Raw genomic sequence first — 20,782 nt, 5'->3', positions numbered from 1 at the left:
TAAGAAACATAGGAAGGTTAAATAAATCCTGATTTACAAGAGACTTTCCAACATAAAGAACTGTGACTTAGGGAGTCATGCACTCTCTTGTCTTTTGCCTCAGATCCTTCTCCTGATGCTGTAAAGACCCAATGGAAGATGCTACCTGAAGAGATTCAGTGAACAGGACTCCATCACTGTGTATTTGAATTTCCTTAATACTTTTCAGTTTAACATATGCCATCTGTGTGTTAGGGCAAATGGTTTCTGTGCTTTTCATTTAAACAATGTCATTTTTTAAACATTCATTTAAACATTGTCTAAGATATTTATTTTTTTAACCTCAAAGCTGAAAAGCTGCAGAGTGTTTAAAATATAATATCAATAAAAGATCACATTCTCCTTGCTGTAGGGAAGATAACTGGAGAATTACAAAAATAATCATTAACTGAGCTTGATATGTACACCTATAGTCTCAACTCTTGGCAGGCAGAGGAAAGATTACTAGGGGTTCATAGTGAGTTAGGTTAATCTATTCTGCTATCTCAAAACAAAACAAAATTCTAGCACATGCATTATGATCAAATGAAGTAATTTCCATATAGTCTCACTTATAATCCAAAACACTAAAATGACAATTCCTGGAACGTGATCCCTGCGTAGCATTGGCATCATCTGGACATTTGTTAGAATACATATTTTGAATTTCAATTTCTGTTCTAAATCTACCAAAGGAGAAATAATGGAGAAGCACAACAGTGGGTTTTAATAATGTTTCTTCAGGTACATTGAAGTAAGGAGTCTTTATTGTAGTAGAATAGCAGTTCACTTACTGAAGAGCCACTGTCATTAAAATGGAAGATAAACCGAGGGATATTGCAAGAGTTAAAAATTGTCTTTAATATGGGAATACAAAGGAAATTGGATGCAAAGGGTATCAAAGACTCACAGAATTTCAGACAAGGTGAAAGCCATGTGTCACACTGCTTGCCCCAGAGAGATGTGGACAACTGCATATGCTTGCTTCTGCCCTGACTTCCCAAGAGAGCAAGTCTGCCTCTTCTCTCTGCTTATCAGTCCATATGCAGAACCTCATACCACCCCCTAAGGGCCAGTAATCCAAAAGCTGTTGGCTGAAAGAATTCCCACAACAGGAAGACTCTAGCAAGTCTGAGGAGACAATGGTGCATCAAGCTATTTCACAGGGCCCCTGACAACTACTGGAAAGGAAAGAGCCTGCAATCCTGATATGGCTGCTCTTTGTAGATGTCTAGGTTAAGCTAACAATGATGGTTTTTGTCTACATGAACAAAACAAAAGCTTGTTTGTTATACTTGCATACTATCCCCCTGAGGTTGGTGCCAGTCAATCTCCCTGGTTTCTAAAAGCGGTTTTCGAGTTACTAAATACAAATTTCTACACTGACTACAAAGTACATATACCCCCAAATTCAACATTCTCCATTGGGTTCCTTAAGCATGAGCCTTGATGAGGTATCTTTTGGATATGATCAATTTTGAAATTACATAATTTTACATGCACTTACCTTTTCTTGTCTGTATTAAAGAACAAAAGAATGATCTTTTAAAAATTGTTTGAAGTCCCATTTAGATCTGAAGACAGGTTGGCTTCTATGATTCTGTCTTAGGTAGCTTCCAAAATTAGAGGCTAGTTTATGTAACTCTATTACTATTCTCCTTTCCATAGGCTGTTGCTGAAAGAATACAGAGGCTCTGCTCACTTATTACACAAAACGGCTTTCCTGGTGGTATCATGGCTGTTTCTTTAGACTTTCCTGAAGCAGAAATGCTGGGTTTAATGAAGCTTTGCACAGACCCTAATCTCCTGGGGGATTGGCTCTGTTCCAAACAGCTTAGCCACTGAGTCATCATCAGACTCTTATCAGAAACCAGCCTGAGCTCCTCTCATTTAATCAGAACTCTTCTTGCTTTATGGTTCATATTTTTCTTTTTATATGGTGGAGAGGGGACAAAGTTCATGGTTCACAATCTTATTTTTAGCCACTGTTTTTGATGAGGTGTGCTCATTTTGTTGCTTCTGGGAGGGTGAATGTTTTGAGATTGTCTCTTGTGAGTAACTCATCCAATATGTACACATCTCAGGGAATGACTGATTCTCTCTCTCTCTCTCTTTGTGGTGTGTGTGTTTGGGGTTGGCAGGGGAGAAGGAGGGATAATTGGATTTCTGGAATTGATCAGTTTTTCACCAGATGAAAGGAAACACCCAATCCCCTCACTGCAGTGTCTAAATGCAGGTGATGTCATCGGATCTGCATGTGCTTCCCATGGATCTGAAACTTACGCCCATTCTTATTCGGTAAAACCTTTAATGATTTGGGATTGTTAAAAATTACGAACAAACAAGCAAGATTTGTGTATGCAGGATATGCTAGGCAGGATAATGCTATTAGCTGCTGTAACAAACCTTCAGATCGAGGTACTCAAGTTTACTGTTGCGGCTCTGCACCTCATGTGTTTTGTCTGTCTCATTTTGAAGTGATAATTTAAAGATCAGAGTGTTACTATTCTGAAGTTTCCTTTTGACTCTAAAATTAGGTAGAGTGAGCAAGGGAGAGAAAAAGAAGATGAGATTGTGTATTTTAAGGTCATCTTTGGAAGTCAAAATGCATTCATTTTTTATTGACCAAACTATGCATGAGGTCATAACTTCAAAGACAACTGGGGTGCATATTAATCAGTTCTACAGAAGCAATAGTCAGATCATTGAGTGGAGAGATTGGCTAGGCAACGCCTTCACAGGTTGTCAATTCCTACTTTATATGTTTTTCTTCCAACATTTTCCAAGTTTTAGGTTGCTGACTCCCATCAGTCATGACATCAGTTCAATACCTAAGATCTTTGGGAAAGTTTTAGCTTTATTGAAATCACATATGATATTAGTTGCAGAGACCTATTTTCAGGGAAGTGTCTATGTTTACAGCCTTTTTCTCACTACCACTCAATTAGGTGAGGTGGAAACAATGAGAGTATAATTACAACAAACTCCTCATTATCTCTCATTCTTGTCTCTGAAATTGGACTTGACAGTCTCCTCTTCCTCACCTTGAAGACTACATGAAAAGACAACTACATCACCTCACGTAGGGACAAAGCCTTCAGAGTATTCTCCATTGCCAGTACTGTGGCAGATGCTACCAATTGCGTGCATAATTGGAGCACTGCAAGAATCCGGGGTCCCTCATGCACACAACATACAGTCAGTGTTATTAAGGTTGATACAAGCAAACAATAATATAGGAGCTCTAAGAGCCTTATGGTCAGTGACCTCATTGTGAATAACCCACAGGTGTGTGAGAAGATTCACTTTTTTTTTTTTTACATTCGACATTGCTTACTTCACCTGACTAGTTTACACACATCCACAGATTAAATGAATCCTTATTAACCCAGTAAACAGCATTTGGGAGAACAGATGGCTTTGAGTTGTGTGTATATTCTTTCTCTAGGCCTCAGTGATATTGAGCAATTACTTGCTATGTAATGGTTGCTTCAGGAAACAGAGCAATTTATTCCAAGACTATGGGGTAGACACGTACTACATGGCACAAAAGCCTAGTCAGGCATAGGCAGATGACAAGTGACATCGATACTGCCACATTAAATCCTGGCAACAGATCTGATTGCTGATCCAACATGCACGATGCACATTGCGGTTCTTGATTGTTTTAAGAAGACATTAACTTTTATTTTTAGCCTTCTGTTTTTGATTTAGAGTTCCAAATCAAGGTATTCAATAATACATCCTGATTAGGCTACTTCTTTGAGTTATATTATTCATGATGTCTGATTCAACAGACAATTTGAGCAGGAAAAATATCTTCTAATTTGCTTATTATGTGTACAAAATATGTTTCTCTCCTAGAGACTTTAGGCACTGAGTACTGATAATACCACCTTTGAAAAAAAAACATTATAACTGGGTCCTGCAAAAAGAAAAATATGATAACCGATGTGGTATTTTGGATTACCAGATACGTTGATTGCTTTTGTTCTTGTTTTAAAAGTATGGAAGATGTCATTGTCAAAATCTGAGGGAGCTAACAATTCTGATGAAAAAGGAGCTATATTTACTCTCTCTCTCTCTCTCTCTCTCTCTCTCTCTCACACACACACACACACACCACTTTATTATTTGTTTTGTTTCTAAATTAGATGAGTTCTTTCTTTGATGCTGAGGGGCTCTCGACTTTACCAGTAAATCACAAATGCTGGCAAGACAGGGATATAAATTTTTTGGTTTTTATTTGTTTTGTCTTTTGATACAGGGCTTCTCTGTGTAACAGCCCTGTCTGTCCTGAACTTGCTCTATAGACCAGGCTGGCCTCAAACTCACAGAGATCCTCCTGCCTCTGCCTCCCAAGTTCTGGGATTAAAGGCATGGGCCACCACCGCCAGGCTTTATATTTCTATTTTCAATTACAGTGTTGTTGGTAGCTTAAGACATAATATCTCTGTGCTCTCAAAGAAGCACAGAATCACCTCCATCTCAGAACTGCGTGTCTTGATTATCTGTGGGATTAGGATTAGCGATAACATTTCCACATTCAATTTTAGCTGATGTAATTATTTGCTGTTTAAACATTTCAATTCTCTGCACTCTGAAAAGAAATTCTAAATGAGATTAGTGATGCATTTTAGGTTCCCACAAGCTAATTTTTGTATATTCTCTTTTCATCTAAAGGCTAGTACTGGGGTGGTGGTCAGGAGAGGATACAGGCTTTAATGAGGCTAAGATGAGACACGGTATGCCTGCATCTCCACATAGAAATGCAATGTGCTTTGATCACAGTAGGTACCTCTTCTCTCACTCTTATTCTCCCCCCATGACCTTCTTGGTCCTCACTGCTCATAGTCCTCGTCTTTTCTTTGTCATTCCTATGTATTACATATTTATAAGCCTATGTATTACATATGCTTATATGTATTACATATGTAAACCTATGTCTATATGTTTGCCTATTCCACACATGACAGAAAATATGATCCCTGTCTTTGTGGTACTAACACATTTCCTTTACCAGGATGATCTCTAACTCTTCATCCCACTCATTTTCTAGAAAGTAATACAATTGTCTTTTCCTTTATGACGGAGTAATTCTCGTGTGTGTGTGTGTGTGTGTGTGTGTGTGTGTGTGTGTGTGTTCTTTATTCATTCATCCTCAGATTGGCACCTGGACTGATCCCTTAATTGCCTTTTGTGAACAGTGACACTGTAAACATTCGTGGACAGAGGTCTGTATTGTTTGTTAACGACGATTCTTCTGACACCTAAGAAACAGCACATCTGGGGCACGAAGTCCTATTTTCTTTCTTTAAGTAAATTTAGTGACTTTAGTAATTTCCATTCTTTCCCATGATTAGCAAGAGTTCTTTCTCTCCAGTTACTTCACAAGCATTTTCCCTTTTAACACATTTTAATTAAATATTACAAGACTTTTTACACTCTCCTTCCTCCATCCTCCTCGCCAACCCCCAAGTCTCCTTCCTTGGTTTCTGAATGACAGTAATTCTGACTGGAATGATATCAACGCAGGTGTTTTAAAACCCTTTTTTTTTTCCAGATAGTGTTTGTGTGAGTGTGTGTTTGAGTGTCTTGTGTGTCTTTGTGTTTGTGTGTATGTGTGTTTCTCTGTGTATGTGCTTGCATGTAGGTGTGTGTGTTTGTGGGATGTATGTGTGTTTGGTCAGCAAGTGTCTTCTTTTTTGAGACAGGGTCTCTCTTCAACTCTGGAGTTCACTTATTGGCTAGATTGGCTGGCCACGAAGACTGTGGGATCCACTTCCAGTGGACCCTGACCCCCCAGTGCCAGCATTCCACATGCATTGCCACCATGGCTGGACTTATGTGGGTGCTGAAGATCTGAACCGAGGTTGGAGTGGCTGTGCAGCCAGCACTTCACTTGCCGAACCATCTCCCTTAATGTAGTTTTGATTTTCATTTCCCCAACTGTTAATATTTAACTCTATTTCATGCAGTTATTGGCCATTTGTAATTCCTATAAAGCATTTCAAATTTTTAAATTTTATTTTATGTATGCGAGTTTTGTTTAAATCCACATCTGTAAAACACTTGCCTATCTGGTGCCCACAAAGCCAGAAGAGAGCACTGGTTCCCCTGAAACTGGATTTGCAGATGATTTTGAGCCACCTTGTGGGAGCTAGGAATTGAAGCTGAAATGGGTTTCTGTGAAAGAAGAGCAAAGATCTTAACCACTGAACCATCTCTGTTGGGTCCTGAAAATACTTTTTCTAGCTGTACTGGCTTATAGCTATAGCTCCAGAAGGTGAGACAGTAGGAGGGTGAGACAGTAGGGTTGTCGTGCCCTAAAGTTAAGACACTCCATGCCAAAAATATGAGATGAGCTACACTTGTTGAAGTTTAGAAAGAGTTATGAAGACTATTAAATATTGGTAGTGGGAGTGATAGAAAGGGGAGATATTATATTTATCTGTAGGTGGATAGTGTCTGGATTCTTTCTTCACTAGTTTATATAACAGTGTATTGAATTGATATATAAGCATCTATCAATTATTGCATTTTAATCTCATTAACTATTTCATATAGTAGGAAATAGTCATTGAGGAATTACTGCCAAAAGACACTTTCCTTTCTTGAGGCTAACCAGCTGCCAGGACTGAAACGGTTCAGCGATGTTTGTCCCCTGGTGCATCTTGTATAATCTCCTTAGGCTGTGAGTTTGTCCTTTGGTTTTATTGTTGCACAGGAGGTATCACTTTTCTGCCTTTTCATTTTAGAATACGCTATGGAATATTCTTTTTTATACTTTTGACCTGATGCACTCTTTGAAGGACAGAGAAAAAGAGTGAAAGATGTAAAAGACGCTATCACTGAAAATGTTGCTATAGCTGTCCACTGTTGTTCAGAGCCAGGCCAACCTTAACCTTGTGCTCTTGGAACAGCAGTCTAAATTACTTCGGAAATGGTGGTGCACTTGGTACTGAACTTTCAGAAAGTGTAGCATTGTAATTTACGGTCTAAGTTTAGAACTGCTAGGAAATGGCGATCTTCTAACTGGATTGTAGAAAAAAAAATCAACAGCCAGGAAAAGCCTACAGGCTGGAATTCTACAGTTCTACGATTACTGTTTGGTGGCCGAAATAACAACATAACAGTGGCAGCCTTGCTATAAGTAGATATATGAAAACAATGATCTACAGCAGGTGCAAGTTCGTTCCTTACACAACCAATTCAGTGTACCACTTACGAGAATTATTTATGATATAGAAACATCCAGAACATAATTTATGTTAATATTATGTTGTTTTATATTTTATAATAAGATCCAGGTCAATATCTAAGCCAAAGGCAACTTAGTTTAGACTTTATGATTAACCAAAGAATAATTTAGCTAGCACCTGCGGATTATTTCAGAAGTTAAGGACTGAAACAGGTTTTTATATTAAATAACAGGAATATCAACATTGTAAAATGAAGCAGTGAGTGTGTTGTTACTACATAATTATTTATGGGAAAGTTGTGACATCAATATCTGTTTAAAGATGTGGCTAAGTAGGGTAGCATAGGTAAGGACGTTTCACTTGGACTTTTATACTAAGTTATTGTAGATATCATCTCAAAAATGATTCATGTAACATTAGTTCAGGTAAGATTCAGTACAATAAGCATGGGAAATTGTTTGCCGCAGATGAAAGGTAGAGAGTGTTGAGTGTATTTTTTTATTGACCTTAAGATAACCACTTATCTCACATATACCATAGTTCTCTTTACTTTAATGATAGTTTTGAAATTTAATTCTGCTAGATTCAAAATAAGGGTTTCACAATGCATCTCCTCTGGTTGTTGTAAGGCTTAAATACCACTGTATGTAGCCTGCCGTTTACAGTGTCCAATAGTCAGTATGTGTTTTCTGTGTAGACTTACATCCTTAGGTTCACTCTAGTTCTATATTTTCTTTAAAAGTATTCTTATCATTTTTTTGCAGCTAAAACCACAGATTATCTGGACGTGATGGCCCACACCTGTAATACCATCATTTGTAGGGTAGAGTCAGAAGAGTTGAGAGTTTAAGATATTCTCAGCTGTGGAGTAGGTTTGAGGCTAGTCTGGGTTATATGAGATCTTGTCTTAAGATAAATGAATACATAAATATATATTAAAAAATCAGCTGACCTGATTGTGGTAAGCATATGGAACATACAGGGATGGAGTTGCTTCACTAAGATTAATGGAATGGAATTAAAATATTCCTTGTGGAGTACATGTTTTTCACAGTGATAAAATAGTCTTATATTTTAATTTTATAATAATTTTAAAAAATCATGTGTGTAAAATTAGAAATCTTGTATTATCTGGTCAGGTCAACTTAAAAAAAGTCTACCAAACTCAGAAAAGATTGATGATTACAGGAATGGAGTAATATTTAAGAGGCTGGATTGAATACATGGTTGAAAGAATAACGAATAATTTCATTAAAAATATAAAGTCCAACCACATTTGAATAATTTATTTTGCCAGAATACATTTCTTCTTCTCCCTACTCATTCATAGTCTTGGATCTTGGGTTTGATTCTCTCTAGTGATTCATGTAGATGGATTGGGAATGGATGGAAACCAACCCTAGAAACTGCCTGCCTAGCAAATTTATGCCTCACAGTATCTTCAATAAGCTTTGCCAGGAAGGTCAAACTCAACAAGTCAAATGTCACACGTTTTATAGTTTGATGCGCCATTCTGAAATCCTCCCGATAGTTGAAGACAATATGTTGCATCTGAGAATACACTCAGTCCATGAGAAAATACAAAGTTTGATTTACTAATGTAAATTACCATTAGTAAATTAAGTAATGGTAAATTGGTAAATTAAGGCAGAAAAATGCCATCCTGGTATTTCATCACAAGGCTCTCCTCAGTACTATGTTGCAGTTTCTAAAGTTTGTGGACGTTCTTCAAGTTCCTGTCACAGAGGTCCTTGCCAGATCATTTTGTTGGTTCTAATTGTCAAGGAGCCATCTAGTTCGTGACTTACCATCTGCTGGCAAGACTACCTGGCTAAGCAACTGTATCATCTGGAGTCCAAGAGCTTAAATTCTGGATCAGTGAAGTATTCACAGGGCTATCTGCTATGCTTGGAGTGGTTGATATATCACTTCAATTTTAACATTAGAAAACAAAACTTAGGGACGCTACTGTATGCCTTAATCTTGAGTTTGTTCTCACTTTCCTGCAATGTTACCTAGGCACACCTTGCCATTTGATTGCTGTTATGACATGCTAGTTTGTTGTGGGTAGAATTTTTAAAAGACTTTCTAGCTTTCAAAGTCCCTTTCTAAAATGTGAACAAGCCACCATATGTCCCAGTTAGTTTTCCCATCTTGTTAAGTATGGTGTCACAGTGTAGCTATTGGAAACTTGCTTCTCAGTCTCCTCTGTATCTTCATCTGAACCATCCACTCAGCCAAATTTTAATAACAGATAGTGATCAGGCCAGTCCTTCTTGAGGCTGTCTTCTATTCTTCCTTTAAGTGTTAATTCACTTGATGAATGAATTTTTTTAAGTGTGGCTAGCAAGTACTCTGTGGATCTGTTTCATTAAGTGATAAAATAAGTGCAGAGCAATGCAGAAAGTATTTGGCCAACATTTAGATGCTTGTGTAGCAGTAGGTTTTTGGAGCAGGTGGAGATAAAGGATTGAAGTGATGATATTAAGAGCTCCATTATCAGTAAGGAGGCTTGTTGCCTATGGAGTCCATCGAGTGGAATATTGAAGGGAATTGAAATGAGACGTTACAAGATCAGGAGAATGTAAATCACGTTGAATGAGGGTGAGTGGGTGCCCATCCAACAGAGGACGTTAGCAGATGTAATATTTTCAGAGGTTTTTGGTGAGAGAATTCATACTAAAAATTTGTGTCAGCAACACAAGCAGAAAATTATGATTCTCAGTGGAGCATTTTTAGTAGTATTTCTAGTGCCTTATTAGAGGTGTCTTGATTTTTCAATGTAAAACAGAAATGGATGAGTATAACTAAAGCACTTAAACTGATTCTCTCCCTCCCTCCCTCCCTCCCTCCCTCCCTCCCTTCCTTTCTTCCTTCCATCCTTCCTCCCCCCTCCCTCTCTCCTTCCCTCCCTTCCTTCCTTCCTTCCTTCTTCCTTTCTTTCTTCCTTCTTTTCTTTTGGGGTGAGTCACCCAGCAAGTTCCTTTGTCTTTAGGAGGAAAAACATCATTTATATTTCTTAGTACAAAATCCTGCATTAGCATTCTGGTTAATAAAAATAGGTCAGGTAAGAGAAACCCTGTCTCAAAAAAACCAAAAAAAAAAAAAAAAAAAAAAAAATAGGTCAGGTAGACTCAGGGTCTTATCATCACGAAAACATTCCTAACAAAAGTCACAGTGAGCCTTAAGCCACCAAAGAAACAAACTTCGCAGTTTTCCTTAGCTAATCTCAAAGTTACTTGCTCACCCACTGTCACTGAGTTAAAGTACAGTGAGCGTGTATTCAAATGTATGTATCGAAACAAATACTATGTTGTACTTAAAGTCAAAGAGTAAATCAGTAGCTATACAGGGAAGGAGTATAATGTAGAACACACATCTGTCAAATTACTGTTTCCGGCTCTGCTCATCCACTTACAGGTTTGATTTAAAGCAGGGGAAAACTATGCATTTTTTCCCCCGAGAAGAGACAGGAAACTGCTTAAGCACACTGGTCATGGTTTCATTTTAAAAAATGCTTACAGGGACGCGGTCTTGGTATTTATCAGGCAGTCAGACCCATTAACTTGAGATGACATTATTTCTAGTTGACATACAGCATCCGAGGCCCGTTTTAGATAACATTTAAATTCAGACTTGGTTGCGCAGCTGGTCTGTCGACCCATCACAGAAAGCTCCCTCCTCCTTTGATTACTTATTTTTTCAATTACTTTTTTTTATTACTGTAACCTGATTTTTTTTCCTGAAGGAAATATATTTATACAATAAGAAATTCAAAAGAAATGGGATAAACAAATCAAAAGTAAAACTTTCCTAACTCCCACTGAACCCAATTTTTCTTCTCCAAGAGCACCTATTGTTGACAATTTCTTATATAATTCTCCCCCGATACACTAAGATTACAAGCATGCAGATATACTTCTTATTGCTTTTACAACAGAATATGCCATGATTTGAGCATTGCTCTCCCTAAGTAGATGGCATTATATTCAGTATCTGTTTAACCAGACTTAGCATGTGTTTTTTAACAGTGTATATTATTCTAATGAATGTATGAGCATAATGTATTTTGAGTAGACTTGGTATTAAATATGCGTCTTATTTCCAGTGCAGTATTGAATTTTTTTTTGCAATCTTTTGTTTTAGTTAGATGCAAGGAGAGTAGAGGTTCTGAGTAAAAGGTTACATGAATTTTAAGTTGTTATAAATATTGTGAAGCTGCAGTAGACAGTATTTTAGCTTACATTTCCTCCAAAGGCAGGCAGGCATGCAGGAAGATGCCCCCTTTCCTTATTCTTGCTTATAATGTATAAACACATTCAAGTTCTTCTTCTATATGACAAGTTAAAATGGTATCTTAAAATTTTCAAATCTCTTCAATTAACTTTGAAATTTTACTGTGTTTTACATCTAATTTCTTTTTTTAAAAAAATATTATTTATGTTTATTTTATGTGCATTGGTGGTTTGCCTCCATATATGTCAGCATGTCAGATTCCCTGGAATTTGGAGTTACAGAAAGTTGTGAACTGCCATGTGGGTGCTGAGAATTGAACCTGGGTCCTCTGGAAGAGCAGTCCGTGCTCTTAACCACTGAGCCATCTCTTCAGCCCGTATATCTACATTCTATAAAATAGTTTTATCCCTTGGCCCAGAGGATGACAGTGTAATGACATTAATTCATTCTTTATTAATTATTAAGAAACCTTTTCTTAATGTTTTCTATGAACAGATAACTGAATTCTTACTGAATAAATATAAACAGAATATCTATCTATCTATTTATAAAAATACAGACTTATGGAGCCAAGTTCATATATATATATACATATACAATATTATATACGTGTGTATAAAATATAAGCATGAACCATAAATTAATGATGAGACCATAAATTTTAAAGAGAGATCAGAGGGGTAGATGAAAGAGTTTGGAGGAAAGAAAAGTAACAGAGAAATCATGCTCTTTTATTACATCCTAAAAAGAGAAAGTACTACTATGAAGGGGGCAAAACTAAAAATCATTAGGCACTACTAAGATTAAAATGTGTATGCTTACCAATCATCATCAGAGCGGCTTTTTCTGGCAGCTGATGGGAGCAGATGTAGAGACCCACAGGGAAGCAAGCATTAGGCAGAGAGAGAACCCAAATTGGAATTCTCCATTATATTCTTTTTGCTTAGAGCTTGAGGAACCCTAAAGAAGGGGATGGAGAAAGTATTATAGGAGTGGGGGTTTGGACACCAGGACAACATGGCCCACAGAATAAAGTAAGTAGGGCTTTTATGGGCTAACAGAGACTGAAGCAGCGATCATCGGGCCTGCATGGGCCTGTGCATATAAGTTATGGTTGTTAGCTTGGTGTTTCTGTGGGACTCCAAACAATGGAAATGTGGTTATCTCTGCTCTCCGGACACTTTTCTTCCTACTGGGTTACCTCATCAAGTCTTAGTGTGATGGTTTGTGTCTAGTCTTAGTGTATCTTGGTATGCCATGTTTGTTTGTTAATTTTATCTAAATGAATCTAAAACTTATGTGGACTGACATAATAGTATATAAACTTACCAGATACCTGGGCCATTGAGATTGCAATGATGATTGAATGGTAAATAAAAGTTTTAGATTATGTAAGATAAAAGAACATGGGTAGAATTTAACCAAATTTATTTTTTAAAAAACACAACATGAATAAACATACATATTGAATATTCCCACATATGTAAGGCTGAAACAGGGATATGGGGTAACAAATCAGAAAACTATTGCTATCTTTTTCCTCTGGATGTTAACTGTAGGTTTTTATGGAATAATAAAATTTACATATCCATAAACTTAAGATGTGTTTACAGTTGTTTGAACATAGGTTGTTGTTGTTGTTGTCGTCGTCGTGTGTGTGTGTGTGTGTGTGTGTGTGTGTGTTGCAATAAAACTTGGAATCTGTCTCCTGCGTCTGTCTCCTGCAGGGGCTCCATGGCTTCTTCTCTACTCTGCCTATTCTCTCCTCTCTCGGCTTGGAATTCCTGCCTTACAGTTTTATTCACTAACCAATAAAAGTAACACATAGAGAAGGATTTCCCACATCATTTGTATTAATTTTTAACCAAATAATAAAAAATATTCAATCATATTACAGAAGAGTACTATCTGGGGTTAGGAAGGGTCAAAGAAGTGGGCTCAGTGGAGAAAAGAATAATGGATGGGGGGGAACAAATTATAACATACCCTGGCATATGGAAATGTCATAAGAAGACCTGTCTTCTAACAGGTTAACAGATTATGTCTGCTCACAAACTTTAATAAAATATAGGTTTTAATCAAGATATAAATAATTATATAAATAAAGACATAAGCTATGCTTATGGACTAGAAATCTCACTGCTATAAAGACAAATTTCCCGTTTCTTTTCCTTGTGCGTGGGATAATATTATTAAAATCCTGACAAAGTATCCAGAAACCTGAAATGCTAATGTAAAATTCATATAGAAGCAAACCAGTTTAGGAATATGTATGACATTTTTTGAGACAACATAAAGTGGGAAGATTTATTCTATTTTATGACAGCTTATTATAAAAGATCGAAATTTAGAGGAATACAAAAAGAGAAATATCTAGTAATGAATTCACATGAGGCATTTTAAATGTAAAAGAAAGCTGGTATGTGGGCATACACATCATCCCGCACATGGCAACATATGCTTGTATATGTGTAAAATGCAGTGTAAATATGAAAGAAAACACAATTTTTGAATTAATTTGTAATTATCCAATAGTGTGTGACTATTTCTTAAACCAGCTAAGTAAAAACTGTAAGAAAAGGCTTTCAGTTTAAAGGTATTAAACGTAGGAACTTCTATTCATCAAAAACCAATTATACTATGAAAAATACAACCAGCAGCTGGAAAGTATTTGCAAAATGGAAACCAAAGACAATATACCCTTACCTATACTCATAGCTAAGAATGTCTGACTGTATGGTAACGCTTGAAGAAATCTCACTAATAGGTGCCAATCGTTGATCAGTGTACTCCCAAGTCCCAGTGTAACACAGAAGAAACAGTACTCATCTTTTCAGCAACATTTATTTAAAAATGCATAGAAAGACAATTTGGACGTGGTGTATTTTACATTTTTTATGTTTCCCTCCGGGACACTTTGAGAATATAAATTAGAAGGATAAAAATGATCTGTCCTTGGGTGAGAAGATGACTACCCAGATCCAGAGACAAGTCTATTACACTTGCTGTGTGAGACAGCGATGCAGGATGGGATCATGTCTGATGTGACTAAATCAGATTTGGGAGCCCAGCAGACTTCTGCCTGCTTGTCATCACGTTTGCTTGCATTATATATTCTTCGAATGTTGTGTGCTCCGATTATATCAGCGCATAGTGTGAGCATGTTTCTTTGGTCATTATTTTCATTATGGCATAACTGATGCATCATCTTGACAATGAATTAGCCGGGCGATGGTGGCGCACGCCTTTAATCCCAGCACTCGGGAGGCAGAGGCAGGCGGATCTCTGTGAGTTCGAGACCAGCCTGGTCTACAAGAGCTAGTTCCAGGACAGGCTCCAAAGCTACAGAGAAACCCTGTCTCGAAAAACCAAAAAAAAAAAAAAAAAAAAAAAAAAAAACAAACAAACAAAAAAGACAATGAATTAGATCTCCCTTGCTACTAAGGGAAACGCAAGTGAAGGCTAGGGAGAAAGAAAACCCCCTTCTAAACTATCAATAGTCTCTCAAGTCAAATTTCTTGTTTTATGGAACGTGTTCGGGTAATATGAACAGAAGGAAGAAATAATTACTTGGCATTTAGTCTATCAAGAAGGAGAAATGGATGGCAAGATGGCTCAGTCAAAAACAGCACTTGCTGCCAATCCTGATGACCTGAATTTGACCTTGAGGCCGTACACGCTTGCAGGAGGCCACTGGCACCCATTAGCTGTTCTTCACCTCTAATGTGTGAGCATGCATACACATATAAACTGATAAGAAAATAAATAAATGTAAACCTTAGAAAGAAGGAAAATAAAGGTTGTAGGGTTCCACCAACTTTGTGGGGTGCCTTCAACATTCTATTGCTTTCTTGTGGGTCTTCCTGAGGGTTGCATAAGTTCTTTCTTCTCTCTGGATGTTCTAGGGGCGGACCCGAAGAGATTCTAAATGTATTAAACCCAAGCAGCTGATTCATTTGTACCTGGTAACTCTCTCTGCCTCTGGTTTTCTATTCCAAATAACTCAGAGTGTGGAGATTTTTTACTTCACAAAAGATTGTATAATAAACTATCAGGGTCATAATGTAAAAACAACTGTCTTAGTATAAAAGTGCATAAAACGTGATCCTTGAGTCCACCTTTTCTAATAAAACAAGTAAGTTCATTGCCCACATGTTCTTCCTTCTGTATTCTTTATTACCAATAAAAATAATATCTTGCAGTCCTTTTAAAGATTTATTTTATTTTTAAAAACGTGCATGCAGATTTGTCTCTATGGGGACTTTACATATCAGTGTAGGTGTCCAACAAAGCCAATTTGTGAGATCTCCTTGAATTGGCTCTTGTGAAGCTTCTGGATTAGGGGCTGGGGACCAAACTCCAATCCTCTCCAAGAACAATGCAGACTCTGGTGTTCTGTGCCATCTCTCCAGACTACTAAGATATTCTAATAAATGAAATAATATATGTTTGGCCAAGTTGGTTTTTATTTTATGTATTTCCACAGTGTCGCTTCTTTGCATTCACCTTAGAGAAAAATCAGTACAAAGGTTTGGTAGTGTCCTTATATTGCATATTCTAATGTTTTTGAAATATGTATTTATCTAAAATCATGTTCCAGCACAGCACATTTTTGCTTTAATGTGCACAGTTGGTATTACATTGATCAGATAGTTTGGATCATCCTGCTTCCTATTCTCATTTTGCAAAGCCTCTGTTGTTCTTCCTCACTTTTACTGATGTTATGTTACACAACTTTATAGATTATAATGAATTTCAAAGCTAGATGCTTTTCTACATATATTTCCCACCATACCACTACCTTTTTACAGTGCTTGTGAAGGAACCAACTAGCTCTCATTCATTCTGTAATCCCTTTTGCACAGAAGATAGCTATTATGGGACAAATTACAGGGACATCTGACCAATGGAATGTGAATGAAAGTCATATTTCATTTCTAAACCAAATAATTTAATAGAAAGTGTGTTGGTTGTTTTAACGTTTATGACCTCTGTGATTTCTTTAGGTGGAAGCAGAAATTTCAGGAGGGCCTAGTGTGGTCCCAGGAGTTTTGGATACTAAATTACCACGTGCAGAAATTTGAACCGTCCACATTTAACTGAAATTTAGTGAGAAGCTCTTATTGTAGATGTAGGGTTGGTTTGTTAAAATAGCTACCATCACTCTACCCATTTGCACTTTTCTGGAAAAAAAATTCAAAGGTACTAATGACTTCATGTTATCTGGAAGAATATTTTAGACTATTTAATATATCCTATATATTTTCATAACATCATCTACCTGAAGCTATGTGGTACTACAACCATGTGGTCTATCTTACTGGATCACTGTTACTAAAGCCTCCTAGGCAACCACACATATATCTTCTACAGAGTTCTCAGAGCATCATCATGCCCCTTCTCTATCCTATACTAGGCTTCAAGCTTCTTAAGTTCTTGGCAGTCTTGCATTGCTGATAAATGTTTCTAACCACCTTAGTTTCATGATAAATATTTCCTAAAACTGAATAAGAACAAGGCCCTTAAGATTTTCAGCTGGTTTAGAACTCTTGGAAGAGATTTATTAACAAACCTTAAAAATGACAAAATTGCTTGGGAAAAAAAGGTGTGTTAGACATGATGGTAGACACTAATTGGACTCAAAAATATGTTTTAGGATGACGATGTCTTAATTATCCTGAGTAAAGTCAAACACATAGAGTTATTAGCCACTTGTGATGCACATACATCCTTTCAGAGACAAGGAGAGAAACGGGAGTCCTATTAATTTAAGAAAAGTGTCAAACGTCTGTGCAGTTCCAAAGGAGAAGTAACAAAGTAGAAAGACAGATGTGTTAAATAATTGTTCAACCTCTGCCTCATATGTTTACATTTACTGTAGGAATATTTATACATATTAGAGTTTGTTGTGATTGTTCTAGTTAATAAATCCCTCATTTAAAATCCACTGAAAACATACACCCATGGTCTGAAATTTTGTCATAAAGCCTAATTTATTCAGACTTAGTCTGCGATAGACTAATAACTTATTTGTACAGAAGTTGTTTTTTTGTGGTTATTTTAGCCACTCAACATTTATTGTCACTTATTCTGACACATTACACTGTTGAGAAGTTTCTTTCCTCCTGTTGCTATGGCATCATGAGCATCTATTGCCTGTCTCCAGTTGAGAAGTGAGGCTGTCTTCGTTTTTACCTTGACTGAGTTAGTCTTCAATTCTCCCTTCGGTGAATTTTTATCTTCTCTCATGTTAGACAGAGCAGAGACCTGTAATTGTCACTGGAAAAGAGCACAGCTTGTTGCAAAGTTTTTATTTTAGCATTATTTCAACATCTTCTGATCATTATCCTTAGTATCATTTAGTAGCATGACTGACAATTGAATTAAATTCTTTTAAAATGTAAAAAAAAAATCAGGCAAGCAGGCATACATAACAGTTAATCTCTGTTCTCCTGTGTTTGGATTTCAGAATTATTATTCAAGACAGGCAAAGGAAAATGAGGTAAAATATACAGTACATCCAGATATTTAAATTTTCCGAGGATTCTCCGCGCTACTCTCTATACAATCCTTATGAGAACTCTGAGACAGAAAGAGGACGAACAAATGCATGATTCTTACTCCTTCAATGAAAGGAATTATATCTGAAAGAGTCGAAGGTAGGAGAGTGGGGATATGGGCAAAATGCTCGCAGTGCAAGCATGAGGTTCTCAGTTCAGATCCACAGCGTGCATATAAAAGCTAGTGTGGCAGCCCTGCCTTGTAATTGCAGTCTGATGACAGCAGGGTCCCACTGCTGGCCAGCCAGTATAGAAGACATCAGGGGCTCCACATTCAATCTCTTCATCTCAAGAAAGAAATAAAATTGACATTAGCTGAGGAAGACAACTGATAGTGACGACTGACTACCATGGATAGGCATGCAGATGTGTGGACTTAGCTATGCATGTGTAAGCACAGGCAAACATGGCACATACTCTCACAGACAATGGACACTAGAGAACCAACGTGTTTTCCAAACATAGCAGCTAAATAAGATTATTTTGCACATGAAATCTAAACGTTCATTGCTAAGCCATATCTGCATCAATTATTTAGTGTATTTAATTTGTGTCTATAAAGTTAAAGATTAATTAATTTGGACTCAAGGTTGAGGGCTATCCCATTTCACCCTTCCTGGGTCAATAAATTTCTGCACTAAGGAGATGAGGCAAGGAAAAGAGGAGCTGTTGTCCCGTCATGGTCATGATACATATTCAGTCCTGAATAAGTTAAAGATATGAACATCATTATATATTATCATTTAGTAGCTATCTATCTTTTAAAGCTATAATAAATATTATAATATATAATTAAACTATATAAAATGTTAAAATGTAATTTTATATATAAATATATACATCTAATTGCAATATATATATATATATATATATCCATGTACTTATATCATAGAAATTAGTTTGGTTTTTATTATTAAAAATGAAGAATGTTCCCACATGTAAATTTAAAATGTTATGTATGTATGGCCAGACAATATGACTCAGTGGGTTAAGGAGCTTGATATCGAGAGTGACAAATTGAGTTCAGCTCCCAGAACCCATATGGTTAAATCAGAACTTACACTACCCACAAGTTAGACTCTGACCTCCAGACTCACACCATAGCACACTGGTGATTGTGCATACATACACACACCCAATATATATCAATATGTTTTAACAACTCATTGTTTCTCTAATGTCCATTGTCTGTGGGTGTGTGTACAGTGTTTGCCTTATATACCATGCATGTGTAAGTGCACACATCTGCATGCCTGTATATGCCAGTTAGACATCACTCTCAGCTCTCTTCCCTGGTTAATCTCAAGTATTTATTTCTTAAGACAAAGGTTGAACATGAGCCTCTGAGGTCTGCCATACTGGCTGTACAGCAAGGAGGTATACATTTAGAGATATATGACTTTCATGCTTTGTAAAATTACTCTCTTTGTTTCTATTGTTTTGTTGCTGGAAAAACAAATGAATCTGATAGCCCACCATCATTTACCAGAGAGACTTTTTCCTGGAGGACAATTGAATTATTTATCCGTTTGCTATTTCATGCTTACATGTGCCTTTTATTTTCCCTTTTTCTTCCATGCACCTTGTTCTGAACCTTCAGGCATCTCTGTCGTCCTGAGAGGAACTGCATTGTTAATAAGACAGACATTTATTAGTGTGGATGCACAGTGGTGAGCATAAATCTACGAAGCTCTTCCATCCATTTCCTCGTGATCTTACTGAAATGCAAACCTTCCAAGTATGAAACCTGCAAAGTGGCACCATTTCCAGCACCTACTCTGTGGAGTTTTAGCTTAGGGATGGATAGCCTCTGCCCCGGGTACAAAGATCTCCTTTATTGTTAGAGTGTTGTCATCCAACACATTATGGCTTTATTGACATGACTTTTGATACTCTTACACATCATAAGAACACAGAAAACATAGCAGATCAAGCCTAATCATATTGGATCAATGACATGTATCACAAACACAGTAACCACCATACTTTGTTTGAAGTGACAAGTACTTCTTTTCAAAGGCTTGATCTTTTTTTTTTTTGCTTAGATCTTTCAATGTTCAAGTTTGTGTAGAGACTTGAATTCTCTTTTGTTTTAAACAAGAAAATTCATATTTTATCTCACAAGATGGTTTTTCCTTTCATTTCTATTATCTAGTCTCAATCTGAAATTGTAAAGAAGTGTTACTAAGCAACCAGCTTCTTGAACGAGTCTTCTGTAGATTTTATAGGAATGATAATTAGTACTTTATGCACTGTACCTACTGTCGGGGCTAGGTGCATCCTGCCTTAAATTACTCTGTATGATGTAAAAGCTGCCTTCTTAAGTGATGCTTTGCCTCGAGAGTCTCACTGGGAAAATCGCTTTTGATTCTAATTTGAGAATGGAAAATAATTCTGCGTTTGGGTGGGCACATGAAATGGCACCATGTTTCCATCACCACCCAAATGTCAGAGAATGGTAAGTGAATTTTCCCTGTTTGTAGAAAAGTTTACACTTTTTTTTTCTTTAACCAGAGTCCGTTGGGAATACAGGAATACAGGAGTGCATGGATACATTAAAATCTCACCAGGAAAAGAAGCAACAAGAACTTATGGGGCATACCAGACCATGGCAAATGTATAACTCCCTCACCAGAGGGAGTGAAACCATTAGGGGTTGACAGCAAGCACTGATACAGTGGCAGGACCCTCTGGACTGTCGTCTCCTCCTCTTCTGGAGTGACCATGAAGAAACCATCAAAGAACTCCTGGTTACTCCAACTGCTT

The sequence above is a fragment of the Microtus oregoni genome, unplaced genomic scaffold (assembly GCF_018167655.1).
Source record: "Microtus oregoni isolate MIOR12 unplaced genomic scaffold, Mior012 000001F_ref0000356, whole genome shotgun sequence".
Taxonomy (NCBI): domain Eukaryota; kingdom Metazoa; phylum Chordata; class Mammalia; order Rodentia; family Cricetidae; genus Microtus; species Microtus oregoni.
Note: the sequence above shows the minus strand (reverse complement) of the source record.